Here is a 25417-nt window from a genome sequence, read left to right on the forward strand (position 1 = left end):
AACTTGATCCATGCAAACTCAGTGTGATTGCTGGCTAACTCGACCTGGGCTACTGCCTACCCACCTCACCAATACAATATAATGAGAGGCCACCAAGGCAAGCATCTGAGAGCCTTTAAACCACCTTGAACCACTGTAGTCCTGAGGTATTGACATGACACACTAAATACATGCGGAAAAGACTTGTGGTAGTTTGGTCTGGGCCTTCCTTGGTGACCAGTCTGTAACCAAGGAAGGGCCTAGATTTACCCAGTATTCCCTACGATTTTTACGTAAGCCAGATTATAAGAAGAAAGGAGGAGAGGCTTTCGCTCTCTTTCCTTGCGGCACCTTGGAGGTGCAGGTTCCCTGCTGTTGAGTCTGTTGTGTTGGGGAGCGAGGCCTGGTAAGGCCTTGTCGACCTTGGGAGGCGGAGGTTGCCGGCGATCGTTCCAGAGTGATTCTCGGTTGTCCCAAGGAGAGTAGTGAGATATTTCTTTGCTAACTTTTTTAGTTGCTAGATATTGGGCTACTAATCGGGATATATATATATTTTTTTTTTTATTTTGGTTTTGTTCCTTTTCCCTTCCCCCTTCCCTTTCCCTTGTGAAATTGTATATAACTGTAACATAAGTGCAAATATATTTATATATATTGTGCAAGTTTCAAGCTGGCTTCCCGCCAAGTCCCCGAAACCCGACAACAAGGACCTGCTTCCCAGAGAGGGAAGAAAAAAAAAAGACCTAAGCAGCCAAAGCTATAGCAAAATATATATATATAGTTTTTCATGAGACAGATATATACAATGAGAATACTATACACCACAACTCTAGAAATCCTAAACAGCTCCCCAAAAGGGAAGAGGGGGAGGGAGAAGGGAAAAGGACAAAAAGGGACAAGGACCAAACAAGTCAACCAGCCAACTGAAGGTAAATTAGTAAAATCTCACCACTTCCCTTTGAACAAGCAGGATGGCTGGACATGGCCCAGCACTCTCCCCTCACGCATGGCAGATAACAGCAGTCACCATAGGCCTCAGCTCCAGATAAGCCAGACCGAGACAGGGACCCACTGTTCTCGGACCTCACCGGAAAGGAAGAGAGCGAGGTCCCTCCTGCTGGCTTTATTTATACCTCCAGTTACATAAAGGAATAGCATGGAATACTTCCGTGTTCACCTTCCTAGTTCCTTCCTGGTTTCAAGCTGGTCTCCAGGAAGGCCTAGAGTGAAACCATCACATATATATATTGCTTTAGCTGTCTCTCTCTCGTTTTGGGTTTTTCTTGGTTGTTTTTCTCCCTCTTCTCCCTGAGGTTTGGAGGGGAGCGAGGGGACTTCTTGTGGTAAGGTTTGGAGACTTGGCAGGGAGCCAGCTTCAAAACACATCAAGACTACAATTAAATTAAAATTTATCAGAGACCTGAGCATCTAACTTCAAAGCTGGAACTCTTGCCTGACCCTTCTGCAATGAAACATCCCCTTGGGCTGGTGGGATTTGAATTGGCCCTAGGTCCAGCTTTTCTGCAAGCCACCAAGGAAGTCACAGAAGATGAAGGGAATGTCAGGCAAACTACACAAGAGCACACACTTGTATTTCACATTCTTGCTTTCCTGCCTATCCATTGATCTTGTAAGATCCATAAGGCATCTGGGTGTATGCCAATTTCTATACTAGTAACATGCGAGGACAGCATTTTAGAGATAGCTTCTTGACACTCACTGCCTACAAAATACCTTCACCAGTACTGTCACCAAAAACAGGACAGTACAGCAGAAGTGTTTTGACAGGATTTCAGCATATTATTGTCCCCTTTTTTCACAGAAATAGTCTCAACATACTATTTACCTATTTCTGAGAGAAGTAACAGCACAAATTTTGCCCCTTGCCAGCATGTTCAGAAACACCAAAGATCAAAGTCTTGTGTATGAACCGCTTTCACTAAAACCTTAGAAATTTGTAGGAAAGAAGTTTGCTTAATTCACAGTCAAATCAAAAGTCGGAGCAATACTTTCCTTTTTTTTTTCCTCCGCTATGTGATTCTTCTGCAGATGCACTGAAAATGCATATTTTGGCATTTAGGGAGGTAAAAAACCTTTTCAGCCAGCTTTGAAATGGTCCCTCCCAGGGTCTCCTCGTGGATCAGTTCCTAGAAATGTGTAACTGACCTAGTGTAAACGCATTGAAAGGACAACTCTACATATGAGAAACGCTGTTTCTTGGCTTGCCAGTAGTCCAAAATTTATTTTCTGCCTTTGCTGCTGGCTAATTAACAAGGAAAGTGAAAGCAGTCAATAAAGTGATTAAGGACTCCAAACAGCCACCTTACTCTTGTAGCTGTATCACTTGTCCTGGGGCACACGCTACAATGCAGGTGGCCTTCTCAGCCAGTACAAAGCCTTTATGGTGCCTTCGGATATCTTAGTTTTATTTCCCTTTTTTCCTCTCTTGGGCACTCTTATTTTCATGTTTCTGTTCTATTTGAAAATAGCATTTCTATTCCACTATCACAGACTACTTCCCTTTGTGCTCTTAAGCTACATGGTCTCATCCGGTGGGTTCACCTGTACTGCATTTCTTTTCTTCCTGTCCACCTACTTTCACCCCTCTATGTGCCCTCTTACCCTGAAGACTATTGCAACACCACCCCAGTGTTGAGCAGACAGAAGCAGTGGAGCCACCATTCCCATTGTCCAAGGAGCCTTCTCCTGCTGTCCCTCAGTTTCTCTCTGTGAAATGGCGTCTGTCTTCCTAACTGCAGGTTACAAAAGCAGGTGCGAAAATTCTTTATTGGTTTTCTCTAAGTTGGAAAGATGTTACAGCCTAGATTGTTCAGTCTTTTTGAAGGCTGTGTCCACGTGCAAGCCAGATCAACAATCTGCTCCAGATCACCCTCCAAGACATCTAGAGCTGCCTGTACTTTGTACTGAAATACAAAGGGATATCGCAGAAGCAAGGCACGACTAGGGCGCGTTACTAGAGAACGAGGATAATTATAGCTACAGTGTGACCCATTTTTGCTGTTATTGGAGGATGGCATTATAGGTTAATACCTCATAATCTGTCATTAGCATCCCTAATTGTATGTTTCTGTAATTGGACACCATGGAGGGGGGAAGAAGGTGTGAATGTTCACCTTTTATGTTTTAGAGGTGAACTGCAAAGGATTTAAGAGTAAGAATTCATAAGTAGGGTAAATGAAAAAGTTGCACCCAAGGTGCATGAAGAAAAGATCACTGGTGTTTATGGTTTTAACAGTGAGGGGTTTGCCTGGAAAAGCTCTGGGACAGCTTCTTGGCTTCCTTGCTGCTGGGAGTGAGGTCATGGGTGCTGCAATCCAAGATTCAAAAGAACTGCTCTGTGCTGTACCTGTTCTCCCCACAACAAGCGGCACAGCCCAGCTTCCAAATGGGCATGTTAAAATAAAAGAATCACATAAGAAATAGCAGATATAGTCCTTTGACTGTCTCGTGCTGCCAGGATGAGACGGAATAGCCCTCTGTGCTTAGCAGAAAGGGACTGTAAAGCCAGGGACGTTTTTGTAGTGTGGTGTGTGTTTTCTGTATATAGTTTCCCAGAATAGGTTCACTGAACCTTCAAGGTAAGGGAGCAGTGAAGAGTACAAAACGATTTCTCATGGAAAGATCAAAGAGTTTGCAATGCTTTCTATGAAGTAGTAACTACTTAGCTTTCTTGGCAGTTTGTGGGCATTTATCTCTGTCCAATATATTCACTATGCCAAAGACACCGAGAGAATCTCAAAGCAAAACCCAATGACCAATCTTGCTTTAGGTCAACTTACTAAATCCTGAGATGTGGGGAAAAAAAATCAAGAAACACAAGGAGTCTGTGATAACCTTCTTGGCTAACAGGTCACATTTTACCTTGCAAAGAGAAAATCAAATGGTCACAAAAGCTCATAGAAGTACTGCAGATGTCACTGGGCTAGGAACTGTATGTGGCTATGTTAAAAGTTAATACCAACCCGGAAGTTCACAATCTGCAATTCTGATAAGGCTTGTGCTTGTCTGTAGCCTTGCTAACTTCAATAATATGACCCACATGCATGCATTAAATAGGCATGCAGTACATGGTGACCTAACGGAACTGAACGCCAGGGGAGGCAGTCACAGGGAAAAAAACGTTCAAAGCAGGAACATAGTGTAAATCATAAGATGCTTGCTCCCTTGTAATGTGTCTGCTTCCAGAAATGAGAGGATGAAAGATGTGATCTGCTCTGCTGTGACCAGCATAGAGTCCAATTTACAAAGCTTTTAAAATATCAGCGGAGTTGGGGAGGTTTGCAGCCCTATGGCAAAACCCTTGCTGATAATAAAATGCTAATGCATTTTATTATATAATATTATAGCAGTACATACTTTTGGCATTTTGCAAACACATTGCTCTTATTCATAACTTCCTATTGAAAACCGAAACTAAAAAAAAATGCTATCTTAATTCCCCTCAGATCCTCAGATGTGGTAAGTTTATTTCAAGTGCCCATCTTTACACCCTCCCAGAAGGGCTCCTCCTTCAAAAAAGAAGGATCCTACCCTTCCTCTGAAAGTCAAGTCCCTTTTAAATATATCAGATCAACACTTAAAGCCTAAGGCTTTGAGGAAAACTAATTACTTTCGAACATCTTGGACATCTGGATCATTTACAGAAGTTGGTCCTTGCCCATATGAGCAGAACTGGTTCAGTATCAGCTAAATCTGTTAACACAAATTAGGATCTGGGGAAAAACTAACCTCAAAGACTCGTGACTTTTTAATAAGCATTGAGGACCAAAAACAGCACAAGACCAACAGGGATTCTGACCTAGAAACATTCTATTCCCAGAAAGTCAAAAAGGGGGGGAAAAAAGTTATTATGGGAACCATCAAAAATAAATGAAAGAAAAGAAGTTCTAATAGTACTTGAAGGTTTCTGTTCAGACAGATCCAATTTGTGAACTTGAGCACAGAGCTGCATGAGATAGAGGGTGCAAAAGGGCAAAGGAAGTGATGGAATCTGTCACCACTGCACATGCAGCATCTCGAGTCAGACCTTTGATTTCATCTGGGCAGTAGCTACTGATTTATCCATCCACCCTTGGAAAAAGGAAAGAATATGCTGGACACTCACAAGACAGTTGAATGTGAATCAGATTCCCTTCCAAAAATGAGTCAAGAGGAATTTCAGAGAACAGCTGACCGCAATCCATATTTTCCTCCTCAGAATATGTGTGGGAAAAGATCTGAGGAAAAAATCTCTCTCTGTTTAATACTTTAAATGTTACTCACTAAATCTTTGGTCCTTCAACAGTTCCTGTTAGGGAATGCAGGATCTTTTTTTCATTGTGCAAAGCTGTTGCAGAAAAACACGGAACAACTTCACAGGAAGCCTGTGACAGGTCAGACACTTGGTTCCAAGAGACTTGGGCTGTGTCCCTGCCCATGAACCATGCCCTCTTTTAGGCTAAAACATGCCAGCCTAGACAGATTCAGCACAATTCCAGGGCTGTTTCCTACAACAAACCTACCTTCAGGGATATGGGGACAAGCTTTGCCTATGGAGCTACAGCATAGGGCTTTGTCCAACAAGGAGGTGTGACAGTGTAAGAGCTGGGCAAAAGCACAGACCACACCTTTGCATACTGTTGATGGGCGAGATTTTTCAAAACGTTGTGTGTTTTGTGTGTGCTCAACATGCAATACCTTCACAGGATCATTGTTTTCTAAAACTGTTGGGATCTTTGAAAATTCAGCATCTGCTTTACAGCATTTTCAAAATACATCCTCACTAGTAGCTTTCAAACAGGGCTGTTAACAACATTCCTTATTGCTACTGTAATCTTCAAATACTCGTTTGTGGGGTTTGTTGATCAAATGCTAGATTACCGAGGGCTCAGTACAATGAAATTTGACAAATGTGGCACACATGAGACACACAGGTGTGCTGTGATCCATCAGAAAAGGAAACAGGACCAGTTAGCGGGGAATGACTGTTGCTAATGATGCTGGTAGGGATCTGTGCCCACAGACTTCTAAAACTGAAGGCTGAAGAGGAAATACTTTGCCTTTGACCACAATACACACATTTTTCTGTTTGTTTATGTTTTGTTTTCCCATCACACACTACTCAGCTTTCTCTTCGTGGGAATTAGGAAGAGTGATGAAGAGATACAATCACTTTTATACAGTGTTACTCCCAGGAACCTCTGCTTAGATAGAAAAAGCCCCTACTTGGCCTTACTTTCAATTTACCCCTGACTTTTGCAGTTCATATGATGCCAGCACAAGCAAAGCAGAAGACGGTGCTCCCAGATTTCACAAGCAGCTCAGGGACTGATTCACTGCATCATTGTGGCTAAAACCATAAACTTTGGGTGTCTCAATTCACATATGTAAAAATAGGTGACTAAACACTTCCTAGTTCCTACTTTGCTGGAAGATACCAACATTTAATGGCTGCAAAGGGCTCTGACAATCTAAGATGTAATTTTACTTAGGTATGAAACTGCCCATGTGCAGTACACACATGTTAAGAGGCACAACAATGTGTTCCAGACAAAAAAAATATTTTGCAGTCTGGCACAGGGCGTGTTGTAGGACCAGCAGAATAATTATAGCAGCTGCAGTTGGCACTTATTAGAAAATTAAAGAAGCTGTTAACAGGTCATTAATAATCTGTGACTACCTAACTTAATAGTATTCTTCAGTCGACAGGCATGAAGGTGAGGGGGTGGAGGAAACGGTCACACCTTTTCTAAGTCACTGTAGAACACCGATACCCTTATTTTTCATCACTTTGTAATCTGCTTGTTTACTTCCCTCCTGGTGTCTCTTCCCACTGGCTCTTCTCTCACTGCGAACTCTCACACCAAAGGACCTCAAGACTCATGGCCAGGGAAGCCAGCAGCAGCACCTGCAACAGCAAGTCCCACGGGAAAGCCAGCCCTCTCTGCAGCCTGGTAGCTGCCTCCCTGCTGTTCAGAGTTGCCTCTAAACACCTTTCCTGAGTCTGTGCTGCTACTTTTAAAGATCGTTTTGTCTGTAAGGCATCCCGGTCCATTTACAACACACTAGGATTTGTTCTCTTGTGTCTTGCTCCTTGCCTTCTGCATGTAAACAGATGGCTGGAGGAGGAGGAAAAAGCAACTTGTTTCCCTGCTTCTTCAGACAAACACATGCTCTTCAGAGCAGACAGATGCCTTAAAGTCAGATCCAGGACATCAATTCATCTTTTAGGTTCAGCTGTAGCGTATAAAGCATTTGCTGGCTCTGGTCTAATGCTTTTTGACATTGTCAGGCCCCCTTCAGTGAACTACTGCCTTGTAACCAACTTGACAGCAAGTATTGTTCTACATTTATTAATACCGTACGTGTTATCTGCTGACACGTTCCAAGGCCAGGCATCAGCTGTGCTCAGCCCTGGCTTCAAAAAAAATATTCAGACAACAGCACAGACCTCCTGCTGCTAATAAGTAAATAAATAAATAAAAACATGCCTTCACCATGCTGCTGCCACACAGTTCTACCCTTTCAATCTCAATTTTGCAGTAATTTTTATTTTACTTGTGGTCATAAAAATCTGAAGTACCCACTTTCTTGCACCCTCCTCTTTTCGGCTTCTTTAGGAAAGGGGTTCTGGTTTTTTTCCCTGAGTCTTCTTTCTCTCCTTTCTCTCTCTTTTGTATGCAAACCTAAATTCAAGAAACTTGAATCTACATAAAAGTTAATTAACTTCAGGAACTGTTTTTCCTCTCCTTTTATTTTATTTTTTTTAACTGTAGTCACTATAATTTTCTATTATTTTAAAAATGTTCAGCTTAATGAGTTATGTTTACTTAGTCAATAAGCTGATGATGCCCATGACAGGACCAGAAGTGTTTGGTTAGCAGCAGGGAAGGGAAAAAAAATCAATAACTCCAAGCATTTGGCAGCTTTGTGGGCAGGAAATCATCTGTATTCTCTGGTTTAAATCAATGACCTTCTTTTCTTTGCTGTTCCAACAGGAAATTATAAACTCTGTGAACACTATTTGCATAGTGCCTTCTGCAATACACTTGTATATGCCTGGTTGAAACAATATGTTAACCCCAGCAGTGCTTCTCTGAGGTCCCTGTTAGAGAAACACAGGCACTTTAGCACAGAGCTTTTTCAGCAGGCACTTGTATTTAGTAGAAGAGGAGACAGACTAGAAAAGATGTGAAAAGAGCTCCTTCTCCACTTCCAACAGCACCACCAAGAGACGAAGGCATTATTATTTAATAACAGGGTTGTCTACTGCAGAGTATGAAAAAATGGCTTCTTTGTAACTTGGCAAGATTTTGTATTTTCAGTATGACAGACAGAAACTTGCTACTTCTACATGAAAGCTGCATTTGCACTTTTGTCTCTTGCCCTAATGTGCCAGGTACAATTTGAAAGTGTTACATTTTTGCTTAAACTCATCATTACAGAGTTCTTGGTTTTGAAAGTTTCAGCCTCCTCTGTCCTATCCTTTGGCAAAATTCACTTAAGAAAAAGAAATTGCCACCCTATCTTGCCATGCTTATGGGAAGCTGTTCCAGGGAGGTGACATTCCGAGAAAAGGCAGTGTTGAACTTGGCGCTGAGCTTGCCTTCTAACATTTTCTGCTGCCCTGCACCACTTTAAGTCCAGATCAGCTATTTTTTTTAGCATGTAGGAGAGCTGGCATTCAAGAATACAGACAAGTAAGTCACAGGAGACAGAGGGAGGTATGTGACACCTTTTTCTATATTTTCCCCAGTGTGATCACAGTGCAGCCCCAAAGTCTGGGATTCCTGTCTATGGCCAGAGCTAAGTGTTGCAGGCACCAGCAACTGGCACTGTAAAGCCCCTGGATGTACTTATTTTCATCCTGTGCAGAAGAATGATACAGTAAATCAGTATGGAAAACATGATGATAACCCCAGAAACTACCAAGGCCTCAGTGTAGTCTTCACTGGAATCAAATGTCATAAAATTCAGGCATCCAGATTTCTCTGCTTTGCTTTTTCACATGACAAGTCCTTTCAGAGTAGTTCTCAGCATCCCTCCTGTGCTCCCAATGCCGCTGGCACAAAGATGTAGTAATCAGTTGATACTTGAAGTATATTTATTAGTTATGTCACAGTTCTCCCTCTCTGAAACAAAAAGGAGAGGAATGATTCTCTGAGTGATTGAAGTGGAAGTAACATGTGATTCTTGAGCTCCTCCTTTGTTTCTATTAATCTGCCAGATGCAGAGTTGCCTATCCTGACCCCACAAGCATTTCACTCCTTCCCACTGCAAACCTTAAGTGCTTGTTGGGGTCCCTTTCAGAGTTCCTGGCTGCTGGAGCACCCTTTGCATTTCTAAAATTTGCAGTTCCTGACTGAAGGGAGCCACCGAGTAAATGAGTTGTATCACTTTCTCACTGACAAGAGACTAAAGTAGCATCACAGTATCACACAAAGGCTGAGGCTGTGACTTCTCTGGAGGTCACTTTTTCCAATATCCTTGCTCAAATTTGGTTGCCTACAGGTGGTTGTCTGGCTTTTGATTATCTCCAAGGATGGAGACTCCACAACCTCCCTGGGCAACCTGTGCCAGCAGTTAGTCAACCTCACAGTGAAAAAACGTTTCCTGATACTCGGACTGCATTTCCTGTTTCAGTTTGTGCCCATGGCCTCTGGTTCCATCACTGGGCACTGATGGAAAGAGCCTGGGTCCCTCTTCTTCGCATTCTCCCTTCACATACATTGATGAGATGCCATTTGAGCCTTTTCTACTCTGAATAGTTCCAGAAAACAGGGATAAATCAAAGGATGAATTGGGTAGCTATTGCTCAGTTGACTTTCTTCTACTGAAAGGATCAAAAGCAAATGTCCCTTTCTTTCCCTGTTGCTTTCCTACTTTCCTCCCTTCCCCATCCATACATCTTCTATATGTCATGCTGTCACCTTTTTTCCATAGAATATCATGTACCTGGAATCTTTCTATATCCCAACAAGAAATGTTTAATTTGGAAAGGCGTGCAAATAGAATAGCTCATGCAAGAAACATGAACTGGTTTAGTTAGTTTTAGGCTTTGGACTGATTTATGAGTGATTTATGGTTCCATACGAATAAAACATAATCAGAAACTGTGGAGTGATAGTGCTGTACGTACAAAGAGGAGAGCTGCTCCTGTTACACAGGGGAACGTATAGGCCATAATCTAATTATTTTGAGGTTGTGAAAGGTGTGCTAAGTGACTAATTCATTTCACTAATACACAACAAGCCACTTTCATAATGGAAAAAATTACTTTCCGAGATAATTTGTTTTTAACAACTTATCATAGCTGTTACCCTTCTAAGGGTGTATATTTTCCACTATGCAGAAAACTGATATGGAATAAAAATGCTGATAGACAAAAAACCTTCATTTAGCTTCTAAACAGAAGTTGTTTGGTTTTTTATAATGTATAAGCTGTGGTCTTCAAGACATCGCTCAGAAGACAACCATGTGTTTTATGCGGCCTCTGTTTGCAAAAAATAAAATATACTTCTTTCTCGGGAAAATAAACTAGATCACACTGCAGGAAAAGAAGATTTATGCCACAAAGTTCAAGAGTACTCAAATGGAAATTCAGCTCCAGATTTTCCTATTGTCTCTGTTCTTGCATTCCACTTAAATGTACTATTGTATTCATACTGAATTGAATGGGATTTGGTGTAGAGGTAAAAAGCAAGACTCTTCTGAGTTTAATACTCAGTTTAATGACTTTGCTGACTTCAACAGTCAAAGTGACAGTGTTCAGATGCATATTTAACATCTGTTAAATGAACCATTTGGAATAAAATGCACTATTCAGTGCCCTTACAATTCTCTCTGTAAATGCATTGTGAAACACCTTGTGGTATTTTTTTTTAGTCTTTATAAAATTAGTAATGAGGACCCACAGTACCCCAAACATTACTCTCCTCATGTGATGCTTCTTCACTGTAAATCCAGTCCCATTTCCAAGATGGCAGAATTGTCTGACAGAGCTAAAACTTACCGGCTCTGTTCTTCTGCCCAAGTCTGGCACAGATGGGCAGATCCTTTCATGTCCTGGATATTCAGATCCATTAGACACACCCTCAATTGTCTTATTTGTTCTTCTCCATTTATGTTGGCCATCGCTTTCTAACAGGCCATTCTCCTCCACCCAAGACAAGCAGCTAATCAAGCAAATGGTTGAAAAGGCTTGAAAGTACCTACAAGCATGGGATTTTCCCCTGGGCATGTTTTGTCTGGGACATTTTACGATGCAAAGGTCTTATTGGTAAAAAGAACTGGCCCTACAAGGTCTGGATACCTTGCTGAGAGGGGAATACTAGTTAGCATGTATAATATCCAGTACTGGTGGAGAAAGTAAAAAGAAATCAACTAATCATTTTTAACTTATGCAACAAGCTGCACTCCTCTGACTGTGGTTTTTTCTCAAATCTGCTTGCTAACTATGATGCACTATGTGCCATTTGTGCTTTAGGGGATTAGGAGTCTAAACCAGTTTCCTGGTGAAAGCAAGAACTTTCTCCTTAAATGTTAAAGGCAAGGTTTTAATTAGTCACAAGGTTCTGGCAGAGAGTTAAGTCCTTCCTTCGGTAACCAGCAGTTACAGATGCAGCAAATGTTAATAACCTAATAGGAAGCAAACTAGGCAGGCATACGTTACATCATCCAGAAAATGGATTTCATGTAGCTTTTTGAGGGACTGATCACACTTTAAACCAAAAAGTTGTTTATTTTTAATATGGAGATTTGGACCGTTTGCAGCACCTAAAGCTACAGTCCCATCACGTCCCATTTCTCTCAGATCTAGTGTTTAATATGCTCCCCACTGCACAATTTGAAGTTAAAAATGCCACCTGGTTTAGGGGTGGAGAGGGGAAGAAATTCAAACAGAAACAGCAAACATTCTCAGACTTTTAGGAGCTATGCCTAGATGTCAAAAGAACAAACATAAGAAATCATGAGAGATTTCAATAGCTTTGTATCTGATATGAGCTTTTCAAGCCACAAATGGACTTTTTTAAGGAAACAACAGTATGTATGGGGGTTGTGTGGGAATGGAAAAGGGCTTCCTATGTGAGTGTGACACCAGAGAGGATTTAGTGGGAATGGCAAAGGAACAAAGTTTTACCAAATGCCAGCCTAAAGGTCCAGGAGCCTGATTTTCATCTCCATGCAAAAGGAGAACAGCCTGCTACACAGCTCTCCTCCACCATCACTGGAGCCACCGAGGACTTAGATGGGGGAAACTCTCTTAAACAAAGTCTAGCAAATCACAAGGAAACCCCAAATTGAGGGGTTTGGAAGGTTACTGTATCTTTGGGGATACAGTAACTTTAAGGGATGCTTTAGGAATACTGTATCTCAGATAAAGCAACTTTTTGAAAGTTTTTTTTACTGTTTCATTAGGTATATAGTAACCTTTCTGAAGACTGTATCTTTAGGGATAGAGAGTTGTTACTTCGACGTCTTTCTGATCTGTCGTTTTTTAACCAAGTAAAACAAAAAGGTAGATTGCTACTTTATTCTCTTAAATAACTAGTCAGTTTAGATACCTTCTGCACTTTGCAGTTTAGGAAGTAAACAGAAGTTGCACTAAGAAATCTTGAGCTTTTGTCATGGCCAAGAAGCAAGACTCTTTTTGGCAGTGGGCAGGGCTTTTCCAGCAGTTTTCCAGCCTCCGCACTCCTGTAACTTAGGAAGTTCTTGAAATGCAACCCAACATCAGTACAGCACCAGGGTATACTAACGAGACCTCATTTACTGTAGTTTTAGTACAACAGGGAGAGATTGCCAGTGTCCTCTACACGACATTGTGCTCTAGTAATTTTTTCCCCTGGCTTTGTTTCAGACAGGTGTATGATAGGCTGATAACTATATTTTAAACTCAGTCATGCAATGTATGCAGGTTTCTGACTTACCCTATTCAAACTGAAGCTCAATATCTATGGCTTGATTTTCAGGCAGCTGAGGAAGCAGGGAATGTTACTTGTCCTGTAAAGCACTCAGCATAACAACTGGCTTTTTGGTGCCACTCCTCTAAAACTGCGGTTGAAGATCACTATCACTAGGTAGTCCCAAACCAGCTAAGAAGCTCCCTTGACAGGTCTTATCCAGACTCCACCTAGAACAAAAGAGAAAATGCAGAGGAGTGGGTATGTATCAGAGACAGAGGAAGAATATTCAAACATTCCCAAGAATTCAACATGGTCACTCAATATTCCACTCCAGGACAACATCTAGCACTGTCGGTCCTACTGCCTGAGTTTTCCATGTAAAGCGAGAAGTTTGCACATGATATTTTGACATGACAACAGTGCTATCAAAAACATTAGGGATCTCCTGCAGCTTTCTCCAGTCTTACACACAAAAACCTTATGAAAATAACCACACATTCTTTAGCATGAAATCGTTCCTGCCATGCCAACGGTATTTGTAAAAAGGAGGTAACAGACCATGTGTGTCAGCCTTGTAACTCAATATAATTTTCATAATAGACATTCCTTCTGAACAGTTCTTCCTCTGTTCATAACGTTGAATCAATTTGCAATAGTCTATGTGCTGGAACTTTTTGTTTGCCAGTTTATCCAATCTTTATGAACTAGGCTACCTGTAAACGGCACTTCTAATGGCACTTTGTGTTTATCAGTCTCTGCACATGCAGTATTTTGCTCTACATGTACCAGGAGAAACAAAGTAGAGGAGCTAGTGCTTTTAAAGATGAAACATTTCAGGCTGCAAGCAACCCTCAAGCTTTGTGAAAAGTGGAATAAGAATACCTGATATCCTCCAGATTTGGGTCTTTTGGAGTCTCTAAGGCTGACACAGACCACAGTTCCCTGCAGCTTCTCCCCTGCAGAGAATATCCAGAAGTCCTTTGGTATCCAGCCACCTGCTGCCACAAAAGTCTAACATCTTCAATTGCTCAAAGACACTGCATGTCTCTGTCAGGTCTGTTACAACAGGGAGGGAGATTCCCAAACTGTGTATACACAGATGTGGATACGTGTACAACACGCCTGCTGAGAACAGTCCTTTACGAAAGAAACCAAGCTGAAATATGCGCAAGTCAGCCAATACAAAATCAGTCAATTTTCAAGACAGCTGCTAAAAAGCTTATTAAAAGTTTGTTAAACTCTAGGAATCAGACTGAATGCTTGCTACAGAACTGCACACCATGACATCCCAACAGCAGCCTCTTGAGTACTCCCATCGTGTGGGAGTTAAGGTTACAGTATCATCATGCACAGCCCCAACAGAAATGAGACTTTCATCCACTGGTCACTCAGCCTTAATTAAAAGGACACTTTTCAATTAAACTTCAATGACATCTTTTGAAAAGAAGTTTTACACCTACTATATTCTTTTGGACAAAGCAGTCTGCTCAGCTGTATTCCCAGATGTACATTGTTTCTCCCAGTTTGCTGGGATCCACAGCTATTTAGAAAGAAAGTTAGTTATGTCACCTGCTAGGATTTTCTACAGTACTTATTACATCAGCTTTCCTGAGAAACTTGTCTGAGCAGATCCCCTTTCTTGCTTTCTCCTTTCATAATGTCCTTCACATTCCTCTTTCAATATTTGTTGTTCTCTCTGTGGAAGCTCAGTTGCTGGCATTTTAAGGAAAGGTTACACAGCAAAAGGGTTACTAATAGAGTTTTTTCTCCCTATCCCATGCTCCTGGAGAGAAACCGCAGTATGTGGCACCTCTAAAGAAAGGTTTTCCTTCAGGAAAACTTACAGCATGCACTGCCAGTTTCAGAATGAGAAAAGAAATTTGGAGCATAAATGACCTTGGCCACTTTCATTCTAAAACTGAAGAAGTAAGGAGGAGAAAGAGCAAAAGATAAAACAAAACAAAGAGAGCAAATTATGCTGTCGTGCAAGTAGAAAGCCAGATCCGTAAATTTTACCCTCATCCCTGATACTTGGGTGACTGTGCCTCTGATCAATTTGCTCCTGTGTGTCTGCTTGCTTCTTGTTGAGCCCTGGTCCTTAGGAAATGGCCTTGGAAGTCAGCAGTCATATGTCTCTCAAAATGTCCTCTAGATAAAAATGTACCAATTGAAGTGTGGTCCACAGACAGCTGACAGTGCTGGAGCCTGCCCAATTCAGGTCCAAAGCCTTCAAAGTAGGCAAGATAAGAACAAAGGATGTTAAGTCTGGACAGGATTTCAATAAGCTGGGAATGGAGCATAGACGAAAAATGATAAACATTTCCCACCTCACGTGTATAAACTTGGGTGGCTTAATACACCTGCTCACCAGTGCAAACACGTGCACACACACGTGAGGTGGCGTGTGAGATGGCTGCTTGCTGTTTATTTATGCCGGATCTTGTACAGTCCCTCACTGCAGCACGGCAGTGTGTGCAGGACACAGTCTGCTGTAGGGCTTCAGTTCAAAAGCATGGTAAGGACACTTATTTTGACTACTGCTAAGTAGCTGAATGTGAAGCTGGGAAGTATCTTTTATTCAAATGCAGCTCCTTCTTCTAAACACAGGGGCTCCCACATGACCTTTTTGAGTAGTTTGAGTTTTTCTATACAAACAATGGAGAAGGAAATCTAATTTCCAGACTAGGAAAGGAAACACAGCTCAGTGAACACTGTTAGCAAGGGCAAGCACATTATCTCTGCCTGTTTGAGGGCCTACTGAGTTGAACAAAATCTTTTCATTAGCTGTAGTAGTCTTTATTACACTCCATTTAAATGATTTGTTTAGGATTAAACTTCTATTGAAAAACACACTGCTCTTAATCCCAAGGAATTTTCTTTTCCGTGAGACTTGGTAATGTTTCATTCTAGCAAAATGCTGAATGATCTGTGTCATCTAACATGAAGTGTAACTGAAGCATTCTGTATCCTGCAGAAGTGCTTTCTGGACCTCTGTTTTTTAAGAGATCTGTACAAATCAACAGAAAAAACCCACAAACAAGATATTTTGAGTAGGCTTAAATTTGGTACAAATAGGTCCTCATCTTTACTGGATAACTTCTAAAGAAGTCATAAAAACCAAACAAATGAAACAATTCAAAATCACTGTGCTTCAATGGCAAAATCATCTAAAAATTAGCTTAATCCTTTTAGGATCAGCAGATAACTATAGCAATGGATAATAAAATAGTCAAGCACTGGGTACCTAGTTAATGTATCAGCATCCTGATAAACAATGCTAAAAGAACAGGAAATTATTGAAGCAGAAGGCTTCATTTACTGTTCTGCTAGGATTACTGCTTAGGAAGTCACTAATATACATTCATAATGAATACTAGAAGTGAGCACAGGCAGAAACTTGCCTGTTACCCAAATGAGTATGACTAGTGCTGAATGTGTCTTTTACTAATCTTTTTTGCAGTCTTCTTCACTTCCAGAAAGGCAAGATTATTTGGGAGGTTCCATTTTCCCACTTAAATGAAGAATCAGACACAAGGAGTTCTTCCAGGAGCTCTTTAGGTTTTGGTTTCTTCTGAGCAGAAAGAACATCAAAGAGTAACAAAGCCCAGAGCACCTGCTTCAACCTCCAGGTTAGCCAACCTGCTTGTTGGATTGGGAATTTTATTCTCTTTTTTGGAAGACAAAAAAGAAGGGGAAGGGGGGAGAAAAAGAAATAAAACTATCCAAAAGCACTATTCTGTTCTTTTTCCAGTTGATCTATTTAGGATTGTGTCACTGGCCTTTGCCAGACCACGAAATCCTTCTGTGTATGAAAAATAGCACCCCTCCCATGTACAGTGTGACCCCCCTGCCCCTTTTGACAGAAGTCACTCACGAGATCACAGGAGTGCTTTCCCACTTTTGCTTTCTTAGGAGCCCTGTGTAGGATGGGCAGCTCTCACAGGTAAATCCAGCTGGGTTAGTAACAGACTGGAAGACGTGGCTTCTACAGAGAAAGGCAGACCCAGGACAAACAAAATGACATGAAACAGAAAGGGAATTTATAACCACAATTTACCCTCCCCCTCTTCCATTTTTACCCCTTCCTCTCTTCCTACTTCATCCCTTGTCTTCCTACCCTTTTGTAAAAATCAAAAATGGCACTGGTCACGTTACAGGTACAGACCATTTGTCAAAGATTTGTTTCCTCTCTCTCTCTCTGTGAATTAATCATTCCCAGCAAGCTTTCTGGGGTGATGAGTCAGTAGCACAAAGAAATGACAGATTAAATGTGGTGTTTATTTTCCTCTGCTTTTTTTTAAGCATGGCTGTCTCCCCCATCTGCAAGCATAGAGGAAGGGGTAACCAAATGTACTGCAGCTGGGAGCTCTAAGGATAATGTCTCCAAAACGTGCAGCTTCCAGTAAAAGCCTTGTATTTTTTTGTATTGTTTTTGCTGTTTACTCAGCAACACACTGTGTTAAAAGTTGCAACATTCATCTTTAAACATTAATTACCAAGGCATGATTACTTCAAAAATCCACTGCCTGAGGCCAGAGCCTAGGAAGTGGAAAATGTAATTTCAGAAAGCGATGAGAACAAATGCTGAGCCTTTTAATTGCAGGTTAGTACAAATGACTAACAGTAAAGCAAAACTCATTTTGGATGAATTTGTTGTTCTGCATGTCAAATCCAAAACTTAGCAGTGAGTTGCCTGGGGTTTGCTCTTTCCCCTTACTCTTTTTGTAAAAGACAGGGAAGCTGATGAATTTTTGAGAGGTTCAGGAAATACTTTTCTAAAAAATCAGCTGCAATTATTTAAAATAAATAAAGACTAAATGATGCATACAAAGTCAGGCAAAAGTTGCAATCATTGTTGGACAATCACTGAGCTCTTTTGGACCTCCATTTTAGGATGAAGGCTGCAGCGATTCTCAGCATCTATCTCCTTCTCCCTCAGTTTTGCTGAAATGTATCTGGAATTACCAACAGTATAACAATGGATTGAGCCTGCTTCATCATGTGTGGCAACACAAGATTACATATGCTGCTGTGACTCAATGTTACCCTATCGAGTGTCCCAGCCTGCTGCCAACAGAACCACTGCAATAGCAAAGGCATTTTCATCTCCACCCTTCTGGCCTTGCTGCTGGCAGAATGGGGACAGCTCTGCATGAGCACTTTTGCAGGGCATCAAAGGCACTTCTTTTCACACAAAGGTAGAGAATTTGTTCATTACAGCCCCCACTGCCATACCTGGGAGGATACATCTGATGGGAGATCTGACTCACAGTCTGATGGACCTGAGGCTGGTTTCCTCTGTGACCATAGGAGAGACCATAAGAGCACAGTCTGTGATGGTCCTCAAGTTGTAGTTATGCACCAAAGTCTGGAAGTCAAAGAGACTCCAAATTGCTTTTCTAATGGTGATGTTCATTGGCAAACTTCAGTTCTGCTTCTGGGTGCGCTGAGCACTGCACTGAACAGCTTGGTGTCTGGCCTCCCTAGGATTGAGAGATGGCATGCCACTTCCCTACCAGAAGGGCCTGAACCACTAGGTATATCAAAAATCTGCCTAACCTCTCATGGTTCATCCAGAGAAGAAAAGACAAGAAGTTGGTGATGATAGTCCTTGTGTCCCATCTCCTCTCCCACTTGCTTTTAAGAGTTCCCCTGTGATCTGGGAGATCTGGTTTCAACACGCTTTTGAGTACATTCTCTTGCTGAGTCAGTGTGTGCCCTTCTGTCTTCTGTTACATGGGGAATAAAAGACTTTCTTTAACCCATGGCCATTCTCACCAGGCCTGTACTATAGACCCTTGCCCACAGGCCAGTTTTGGCAGGATGGCTCATGACCACACTGTTAAGAGTTTGTTCCCTACTGAGTGGGCTGGCTGCAGCCATGCTGCCCAGCGCTCAGCTCACATCTTTTCCCATGACCCTGTAGCTAACAGTCATTATATTCGGCTCAGGGGCTTGGTGGCTTTTTTCAGTTCAAAATACGGAGAGTACTAACAGGTAGATGCTGCAGGCCAGCTGAGCAGTGCTGTGTCAAACACATTATAATGCCAGAAAAAAAATTGTTGCGTTCTCTAGGAAAAGAATGGGTGAGCACAAATGATGCTATTGCCCAACTTTGAATAATGACGAAGCACTGTCCTTGCTGAAGGAAACACATTTGGTGTCTTCCAAATCTATCCTATCTGTTTGGAGCAAACCCTGGAGTAGTTTACACAGTTGATGACACAATTCCCCTTGGGGATAACAACAGATTTGTTTCAGAAGGGTGTTCAGACACTGACGGGTGTCTGTCATACTGACATGGGTGGTATGAATGACCAGGACACCCATCCCTGGAGCAGAACAGCAGCGCACCAAGCTACTAGTACAGACACAGCATTTTTAAGCAATAGCTGTTCTACTTTGGCACAGTCCATGAAGCTCAGGAGAGATATGTCAGACAAAGCGACAAAGCACCAAGTAGAACATCAAAACCAAGAGAAACAGTGCTGTACAGTAGTCCTCAGTTGGTGTGGTCAAGTAAGTAACATACATTTTCCACTGTTCCTTTCTCTCACAATTTCAGATAACCAGGTGAGTGCTGCATTTGTAGGGTGACATCTGGAAGTGACCACGAGAATACTGGGGCTTGCACTGTCTCTCAGCATCCCCTCCTTTCCCAGAAATCCAGTGACCAGTTTCACCTCTGTTTTATCACAGGTAGACCTGGAGACAGAGATGAGTTTTCTGTGCCTCTGCCCTCTTGAATGTCACTACTGCTTTATGGAAACCCAGCTGCCACTATGTTTTCCTGACTGCCTCTAAGGTGATTGGCAAGGACAGAAAATATTAATTAAATTTTAATTAATAAATTGAATACTGTGGGGTTAATTACAGCTATTTACAGGGAGTGTATGGGATTTGGAGGGCCTACCTTCTGGTGTTTTTGCATAAAGTGTTGCCTCTTCCTCTAAGCTCTAATTAGCTGGCTTTTTTCTTTTTAATAGCCAGCCTTCAAATTACTGGTCAGTAGCTCCCATTTTGTTCCTCATCAGCAGTCCTCCAGCACAGCTGCTACAGAAGGGAAGCAGCCCTCTAGTTTGCCTTGCAGGGAGCAGGTGATAAAGGATCTATCAGAAGTGGTATTAACCAACAACATTAAAAAAAAAAAGAAGAAAAAAAAGCAACTAAGAGGCTCAGCCCCTAAATATGTCTAGCAAGGGAACTATGTAAGAAACAAAGGACATGGCTAGAAATAAGAAGCAACATCTGAGGCTGCTGAAAGGTCAACAATGTTCTCTCTGTATGCAGCCCTCTTGTCCAGCTGCATGTTCTGCCTTCCTGCATATGCACAATGCCAAGAGCCATCAACAGTAGATAAGCACCTGGGAAAAAGCAAGCTGTTCCAGTACAAAGTCAACTGCACAGCTTGGAATAACTTGTCCTCTACTCCTTATTTTCAACCTAGCATTTCCTCCTTAGTGGTAAAACCTTTTTAAAATTTAAATGGACTTAATTATCTGAATTGTAAAACCATTACTTCTAGTTACTTAGTATATAGCTATAAAGAAAAAAAGGTCCTTTCAGGACACTGTTAAACTGAAGGCACATAGTAACACACTGTGCCCAGATACCAGGATTTTATTCAAGACAGCTTTTCAATTTCATGCCACAAGATGAAAACTAATAGCGCCTAAGAACAAGCACAGAAGAGAGCTTTGGGAGTTTGGGGGTTATTTTGGATGTTGTTTTGTTGGGTTTTTTTTGTAAAAGTGACGAACGGGATCAGTAGGCAGACCACTGCTTTCCCTCAGGTATCTGCTCCCGCCTGTTAACTGTTCAGGACTGAACGGTGGCCACAGAGGGAACAGAGGGCAGCGGCTGGAAGATGAGGACTGGCACCGACGCCACAACCGGTAGCTGGCCTGGTGCCTGTCTTCCCCTTCCTACCACATCAGTTGGCTCTGTGTGGTAGGCACAGGAGCCTGGTTTTGGCTCCTGCTGAGGTGAGATGGGGTGAAGAAAAGAGGGGGAAAAATATGCTGTGTTTTCTTTTTGTAACCAAGAACAGTAATGATAGTAAGGGAAAATGGGGATAGACTGGCCAACATAGAGAGCAGGATATCTCCAAAATTTCACATGGATCTCTGTGGTTTCTGAGGTTGGAAAACCATTGCCTAAATTAAGAAAGCTATCTTCCATCACAAGAAAGGCAAACATAACAGCCAGAATTGCTCTTGCAGAAAAGCCTAACTTGTCTGACTCCTTAAGCATGCTTGAAAGTTTTATCTGCTATCCTTTGCAGCAAAACAGTTTCACTGCCTAGGGGTCCTCAGCTAAGGGCCCTCCAGCCCCAAGGTGTCTCCTCACCCCAGGCTTTGGCTGAAAGTCTCAGATCACAGTGCAAAAATCCTGCTCTAGTTCTACCTTCCACACTCATAGAGGTTTTCCCAAAACAGAGAAGAAGTGTCTCTTCTTCTAGTAGTTAGAATTGTGACACCTGAGAAATGCTTGCCAGTAGTAACTCAACTGCTTGCATCAATACATGCACATCCACTAACAGAGTGGCAGCGCCCACACAGCAGCTGTCGCAAAACATCCTTTAAAAAAACCAATCCTGAATGGTGTCTTCAGACAGGCTTTTCTCCACTTCAACAGCAAAACTAATCTTGTAATGAGGTGGCAAAGATCCTGCTGCTTAGAGCTTCTGCTGCTCCGAGGACTTAGCTGCTTATTCAAGTCCCAAGATCCCAATCACAGCAGTGATTATTGGTCGCCCCCACACCAGTCACCCGTGGGCTCAGAGGCCTGGAGCCAGGCAATGAGAGCACAGGCTTGGTTACAGGCTTAAAGGGCTGAGAGCCTTTAAGGAGGCTGAGACCTCGGATTAGCGAGGGTGTTTCCAGCCAGAGGGTGTTTCCAGCCGGGGCGGTGCTGCCCGCCTGGCTGGGCCCGGGCAAGGGAAGAGCTGCAGGCAGGCTCGGGCTGCCGGTGCCACCTTCTGGACACACGCAAGCGTTATTCACCTTCCCCTCTGGATGGAAGAACACTAAGGCAAGGGGCTTCATTTCACTCTCCAGTCCTGCGTTTTTTGGTTTCTTCACCTTTTAATCCATCTCTATGTAGCACATGACCGACGGGGAGCAGCCCCAGTGGCGGGGCGGCAGCAGAACTCAAGGCAGCTTCACAGTGCATCACACTTTCTGAGGAAAAGTACATACCACAAGTTAGGAAAAATGCTCTCCCTTTAGCATTTTGTCTTCTCCAAGCATTTCTGAGAAACAGACAAGTATGGCAGAAGTAGGTACAAAACAGTGGCACTAGTTTAAGAGACATCTGTGCATTTTAGGGGTGAAAAGCAGGGGTATGCAAAAGCACCCTGGTTAATACCAGAGGCACCATCTCAGGGGCTCACAGAGTACTAATTTCAGCAAGGACTAGCCTGTGGAGAGGGGTCTGACTCTCTGGCCCATTAGATTCAATGGCCATGTATGAGTGCAGACATCATGAAGTCTTGCCATTTATGTCAACAGCAATTGTGTTCTCACAGGAAATTGTCCTCTTTAACATTCAAAACACAAGCTGTTGCATGTGGTTACACCACACACATTACTGAGAGCAAGGCTAAGGTTAGAGAGGCCACCTCATTCTGAAAAAATCCAAAATTGTATCTCCTACAAACAGCAGCTGCAGTTCTTCCTATTTGCCTTCCAAGTGGCAAGCAGGATACATACACCTAACACAACCCTCAAAACTGGCTTGCAGAATAAGCTTGGGAACAACTTTTAGTGCAAAGAAGATGTCTCCAAGGAATGGTTTAAAAAGCACAATTAGGAGTGGCAGACCAGAAAAAACTGTGAGGTTGGAAAGAAATGTCTGAACTGGTAGAAAGCAAAGAGGAGCCAAAAGAAAGAGCCATGGGGACAGCCAGAAGGCGAGCAGCAATGAAAAGCTGCAGGCTTCAGAGCAGTGTGCTGCAGGGCTCAACACTGCAGACTTGTTCTTTTGCTAAGATGGAACTTAAGAAATAGAGAGTTCAAAGCTGTCAAATGCTTCCAGCAGCTGCAAGCATGTAGCATCTAAACCAAAGGGCCTCAGTTAAGTGGCAGCTTTTTTAGGGATTACCACAGCATGTGGTAACAGAGGCAATGGGTCATATAAAATGCACAGGTAATAAAATGTGGTCCACAATGGGAATTTAAATGATCTAACTATTAGACAGGTGCTGTTGCACTTCTATACTGCAAATGACACTTGTTTCCATTTCAGTGACCAGGTCTCAGCAGTGATGTTGAGTCAGGTTGAAGGACCCATAAGGCAAATGTACAGCAATGGTAAGGCAATATATTTATTTCAGAAATAAAATATTTTTTCATTGCATTTATTCTTAAATACACACAAAGCTATATGATAAATACCCACCATGTGGCAATCAAAGCCACACTGCAGCTTTGATATTGCCATGTTGCTGTTATTCAACTCAGTTTCAGATGCTGACCCATCCAGGTTGCCCATTTTTACAGCTGGACTCCACTTGAGTTTAGTTGCTGCATAGCAGGCCCAAATATATGTATTAATACTGCTTGTTTGTGCAGTGGCTTCACTCAAATTCTTTTAATGTAGATTTATTAAAAATAGCAACAGGCTATCTTCCACAACAGTTAATCAGAGTAACTGATGATAACAGCAGTTTACTCATGTCAAGGCATCTAATTCCTACTGTTGTTAAGTCTCAGTTCCCATAGCCCTCCAGGAAGGATACAGATAAATTCTGCTTGAAGTAAGTTTCAGTGGGATCTGGGATTCTGAGCCCTGCAGAAAGGGATTCATAGATGTGCTTCTCTCTAGCACTGGTACATACTGTTGTATGATTTATAACAAAAGGGTCAGTGAAGTACTTTTATTCTCACTGTGCATGATCTCTATTTATAAATTTTATAATTTCTGATCTTTATTGATTTTAAAAGCATTTTTAGCATGCAAGCAGCTGTTCAATGCATTTTGACCCCAAAGAGGGAATTTGCATTAGTATTCCCACTAGAATGTTTGTCCTTTCGTGTCCATGCATTAAGTCTCCGTTTAAAATCTGTCCATGTCCCTAATCTCCCTGGGGAGCTTTCCCTGAATATTCAATGTTAGTCCACAGTCTGTAACAAAAGAGGGAGGGAAAAAAAAAAAGAGGGGAGAACAGTGTTTATGCATAAAGTTCAAGAGCCTTTTCACGTAAAAAAACATATGCACACACAAAAGCACCTCAACTATGGAGCCTGGCATTTCCACAGCAAAGATCTGACAGTGTGTGCAGTTTTTCAAGTCAACTAATTTACAATAAGGGCATCAGACATCTGAGCTCCAGATGCACTCATTCAGGCAGCCAGAGCCATAAATAAAATAGAAAAGAATGCTCTGACTTCACCCTGAGTTTTACAGGGATGTGTTGAAGGTCTAGCAGATGGGTTTTGCTGTCTCAGCTTTTACCTGAGCAACAAAGTAAATGCATAAAGCTGCTTACTGGTTTCTTCAATTCAAAACCTTTGCATTTGCTCCATATGTTCCCATGAAGATAGGGCTAATTTAAACAATGACTAAAATCCTACTCCTCAGGGATGCTGATGGTAAAACTCCCACTGGCTCCAGCAGGCTCTGGATGTTGCTCAACACAAATGCAATTGGCTGAACTTGACCAATAGCATAACCAATATTGTAATCAAATTTGTATTCTTTCCTCTACAAATTTGCTGCCCCTGGTGCTGCTTTCATCCCATAGTTCTTGTGGAAGAACAAAACCAGTGACACAACTTCTGTCACCAAAACTGGGGTTGCTGCACCCTCAGCCCATGTTGACCACCAGCTCTTTCCCATGGAGGGGCGAGAAACCCTCTCTCAAATTAAAACAACATATCAAAACATTTTGTCATACTACTAGCTTTGTTTTGCTCAATCTACGTGCTGTTTTAACAAAGCAGAAAACTGGAACCACAAATTTGAAAGACAGTGCATCAGATAGCAAAAATTTCTGATTTTTAAAAAAGCTTGCCAGTTGAGAAATGAGTGCTTTCCCTCACACAGAGACTTCAGCATCATCATTCAGTCTAGCTTTCATAAACATCTGAGCATTCTTTTTAAAGCCAGTGTGCTGTTTGGGCAGATGGCATGGAAATTTTACAGTCCGTTTCATCCCTGATGCCTAAACTTAGTGCTCACTGTTAATAATGGGATATACACACAGATACACAGATGAACACACATGCATATACTGACATGTGAAGAGAAGAAAACATTCCTGACATGTTCTTAAATTATTAGTGAAGGTAGATTCCTGAGCTTAGCACATACTAGAAGTACATCTCCAAAACTGCATATTTGGCTGACTTTAGGAAAAATTGTGTACTGTGAGCAACAAAGCAATGCCTCCTAGTTTAGTATTTCTGGAAAATCAATTCCTCTGTGTCTCTCTTAATTCTTAACAAAATACAGCTGCTCATCTGTACCACTTAGTTTAAAAAAAAAAAAATTTGGGTGGCCATATTCAGTTTGATAACTGGGGATGTTCA

The 25417-nt window shown here is 42.0% G+C and overlaps 1 protein-coding gene across 2 annotated transcripts in view; it reads right to left on the minus strand.

The window, feature by feature from the left end:
• Positions 1–25417, minus strand: part of LOC116783801 (cytochrome c oxidase assembly factor 1 homolog) — a 53980-nt gene that overhangs the window by 12561 nt on the left and 16002 nt on the right. Inside the window, exon 2 of one of the 2 annotated variants that reach the window (XM_032681663.1) lies at positions 12909–13111. The exons of the other annotated variant lie outside the window; for it this stretch is intronic. The gene's annotated coding sequence lies outside the window, so the exon portion shown is untranslated. The remainder of the gene's footprint in view (positions 1–12908; positions 13112–25417) is intronic. 2 annotated transcript variants of the gene reach the window in all.

The sequence above is a fragment of the Chiroxiphia lanceolata genome, chromosome 1, assembly GCF_009829145.1.
Source record: "Chiroxiphia lanceolata isolate bChiLan1 chromosome 1, bChiLan1.pri, whole genome shotgun sequence".
Lineage (NCBI taxonomy): Eukaryota > Metazoa > Chordata > Aves > Passeriformes > Pipridae > Chiroxiphia > Chiroxiphia lanceolata.